At 39.0% G+C, this 4,088-nt stretch overlaps 1 pseudogene across 1 annotated transcript; it reads left to right on the top strand.

The window, feature by feature from the left end:
• Window positions 1-2,004: 2,004 nt before the first annotated feature.
• On the top strand, window positions 2,005-3,863 carry LOC307107499 (histamine N-methyltransferase-like; annotated as a pseudogene). Its single transcript has 2 exons — window positions 2,005-2,792; window positions 3,677-3,863. The product of its transcript is annotated as a histamine N-methyltransferase-like (transcript).
• The last annotated feature ends 225 nt before the right edge of the window (window positions 3,864-4,088 follow it).

Below are 4,088 nucleotides of genomic sequence, written 5' to 3'. Positions count from 1 at the left end.
GCCAGCCAGAAATGGCTCAGCCGGGAGGTTTTGCTGAGGTGACAGTTAAGCTGTTGGGAGCGCTGCTCTCATCTCAAGGCTCCACTGGGGGGTTGGGGAGGTGTTTGTTTCCAAGCTCACTCCACTGGCTGCTGGCAGGTCTCCCTGTGTTACCACAGCAGCTTCTTCCACCGCTGCCTGACATGGCAGCCGGATTCTCTTTCTCCAAGACTGCCTCATGACATGGCAGCTGGCTTCTACCAGAGCAAGTGTTTCAAGAGACACCACGAGAGAGTGCTCCAGATGGAAGTGGCAATCTTTTTATAACCCATCCTCCCTCACTTCTGTATTCTACTCAGAAGTAAGCTGCCAAATTGAGTCCATACTCCAGGGACAGAATTACACAGGGTGTGAATATCAGCACATGGGGTCATTGGGAACGTCTTGGCTACCACCGTGCTCATGCCTTCTTTCTTAGTAATTACTCCTCTTTCTGTTTCTTCAACTTCATGTTCCTCTTTTTCTGCCTACATTGATAATGGCCTTTTAGGCTTTTAATAACTTCCCCCTTTTCTCTGTCCTTATATGTCTTTCTTTTCTTTACACTTTATATTCTCCCTGGTCAATATCCTACATGCCCATGGCTTCAAACATATACTGACTCCTAAGTTATATATCTCTGGCTCTAACCTCAGTTTTGAGCCCCCACCTGAACCACTGCCTGCTGGACACTTTAGCCTGTTCCATAGCCGATCTGGCTAAAGAAACCAAATTCAACCCCCACATCCCCTACCCCACCCCCACTTTTCTCTATTTGAGTTGTCCACCAAGTTGTGCAAGTCAGAATTCCAAAAGACTCCTGAAATGTTTTCCTCTCAGTCACTCTCAATGCCTGACCAGTCACTATGGTCTGTTCATTCTAATTCCTAATCGTTTCTTGAAGCTATACTCTCTCTTCTATCCTTACAACTACCTGTCAAATTAAGATCCTCACCATCTCTTTCCTAGGTTATTAAAACATTAAAGGAGTTCCTACCTACAGTTCATCTCTCCTCAAACCAATTTTCTCCAAAAGGCAAATCTGATTGAGTTCCTCTTCTATATGAAACTGTGCTGACTTTTTAATACCTATGGAATGAGATATGGAAGAAATCCTGGTATAGCAGGAGAAGTATGAGCTATGTAATCAGAATTAGCTCAGTTCAGTCTTGACTCCACCATTTATTAATTGATTGGATAAACTTAAAAAATAATCTTTGAGCCTCAGTTTCTTCATCCATAAAATGGAAATAATGCCCTCGTCACAAAGTTGTTAGAATGAAATGAGGTGACAAAAACTGCTGAGTTTTCCACAAATGTAGGCTGTTGTTGTTAATAGACTGGGTGCATAATTGGCTTTATCTTTGTAAAGGCAATTAACACATGTAGTTCCCTAAATACATAATTTTCTCTCCTTTTCTCTGACCTTGAACATGATTTTTTTTTCCTGCTTGGAACGCCCTCTCCTGTCCACTCTCCCACTTGCTACCTAGCTTGCTGATTGGCACACTTCTCCTCCTTCAACACTTAGCTTCCTCTTCTGTTGGAACCTCTGATCACTTCCTACCAATGGAGACTTTTCACATGCCCCATTGGCTGCAGTTGTTTCTCTACACACTTAGCTCCACAGTAAATGTTGAAACTGTGAGTGTGACAGTGGGTCTCTTCATCATTGGTATATCCCAAATGCCTGGTACAGTACCTATTAGAGATAGTAAATAAATTTTTTGAAAACCATTTCCTTACATCTGAATGAATATTGCTTTTTCCTTTTAATTTTTAGGTAATAGCCAAATTAATTTGTAAAATCTGGAAAATTTAGTTAAGATCTATGATGGAGAAATAAATTCACTTTAGAATATGTTGAAATAAAGAGATATAAGCCAATCATTCAATTTTAAAAGAACATGGAAATGTGCAACAAGTCTTAAGTAAGCAAGAGAGAGAAACCTTTTGTCTCTCCCTATCTTCCTCAGAAAACCAAGTATGGCATCTTCCATGAGGAGCTTGTTTTCTGATCATAACAGTTATGTTGAATCTTTTTAGAGGCTTCTCAGTAATTCCATGGAACACCAGTGCATGAAGGAATTCTTGCACAAGAAGCTGCCAGGCACAATAGCAAAGGTTGGAGACAAGAAAATCAGAAATTAAGATTGTAAGCATTGGAGAGGTGTAGGTGAAATTGATTTTCAAATTTTCTATAAGGTACAGCCTCAATACCAAGCAAATTGCAAGTACAAAGAGTTTGTAGCTAAGTCATCAAACCTCGAGAACGTAAAGTTTGCTTGGCATGAGGAGACATCATCTGAATCTCAAAATAGAATAATGGAGAAAAAAGAACTTAAGAAGTGAGACTTTATTTATATGACTCAGATGCTATATTATGTAAAAGGCATCCCAGCTACTCTGAAATTTTTCCATAGTCTCTTAGCTACCAATGCTAAGATTTTTATTATTCTTGTGTTAGGAACCAGTGGCTGCAAGCTATGGAAAAAGTACAGATTCCACTTACCCTGGGATGACCTCTGACAGTATGTCACATTGACTGATATCACTCAGATGGTGGACACGTTGGTGATTAAGCATGAGTGTTACGACCTTTTGTCCACCATGGACATAGCTGATTGTTTTATTGATGGCAATGAAAATGGAGACCCACTTTGGGATTTTTTGACAGAAACCTGCAACATTAATACAACAGCACCACCTAATCTCAAAGCAGAAATTGTGAACAATCTGCAAGAGCTTGAATTCAGTGTAAAGAAGAAAGGAAAGCTCCTTTTATTTTATTTTATTTTTATTTTTTTAAAAAGATATCTTTATTGATTTCAGAGAGGAAGGGAGAGGGAGCGAGAGGTAGAAACATTAATGATGAAAAATAATCATTGATCAGCTGCCTCCTACATGATTGGGGATCAAGCCTGCAACCTGGGCATGTGCCTGTCTGGGAATCAAACCATGACCTCTTTAAGTCAATGCTCAACCACTAAGCCACTGCAGTTGGGCAAAAAAGGTCCTTTTAATAATAGTTTTAGTTGAGGCACAAGTATCATGAGAATGTATTAAAAAATTATATTTTAAACAATGTTGATTATTTCTGTATTACAATTACAACTATATAATGTAAATAGAGCATTGTCTCTTATATGTAAAATCTAGAAAATTCCAAGATATTCTTGGACTACCATGTACAATCATATATGATATTGCTAGTCTTATCCCATCCCTTTTCCAGGTAGAGACCACACGTAGGCTAAATACCACCTAAGCTAGAAAATGAAGCAACTAAGTTTCACTGGCTTACTGACAATAAAATTCTTTTCATTTGTTGATTGCACTGGAATTTCCTAGAACACCAATAAAGTACACACTATGGATTCTTTAAATACTAGTAAAGACCATGCTTATTGATACTTTGGTGGGGGAGAGTAAGAGAGAGAATGCTTATAAGACATGAATAACAAATCAGAAAATAAAGGAAGAATTTATATATAGGATAAGTTGATAGAGAAAGAAAAGAAGTCAAGCAATGGCAAATCCATCTGATTTGCAAGAAGAAAAGGAGTGCTTGACAGGTGAGGAAACCAAATTAGATTGAATGGTGCTTAAAGAAATAATGTGAATAATGAAGTGCTTTTAAGAACTGTTTCCAGAGCAGGAAGAGCTACACTCTGAGATTAAAGGATGTGAAGAAAGACAGGAGAAAGACTAAAGAAGTAAAGCAGTTAATGGCAAAGAAACCTTCAACCTCTGATGTTCCAGCAGGCAAGGGTCAGCTGGGCCTTGTCATCCTGACTCAGGCTGTTTATGATTCTCCTGGTCATCCCACTGTTTCCACCAGTTAAGCCCAGCTCACTTCCTGAAGTCAAGCCCAGATAGTCCTGGCAGACAGGTATAATCATTAAGAGATAATAACCCAAAAGGGTCTGAGTGTGTAAAGGCATGAGTGTGTGTGTGTGTGTGTGTGTGTGTGTGTGTGTGTGTGTGTGTGTGTGTGTGTGTTTTAAAGAAGCCAGTTAATTTCCTGCCATTCAAAGAACATCATTGATAGTATCTTTTGAAATATTATT

The sequence above is a fragment of the Cnephaeus nilssonii genome, assembly GCF_951640355.1.
Source record: "Cnephaeus nilssonii genome assembly, chromosome: 11".
Taxonomy (NCBI): domain Eukaryota; kingdom Metazoa; phylum Chordata; class Mammalia; order Chiroptera; family Vespertilionidae; genus Cnephaeus; species Cnephaeus nilssonii.
Note: the sequence above shows the minus strand (reverse complement) of the source record. Positions and strands in the feature narration are given on the sequence as shown.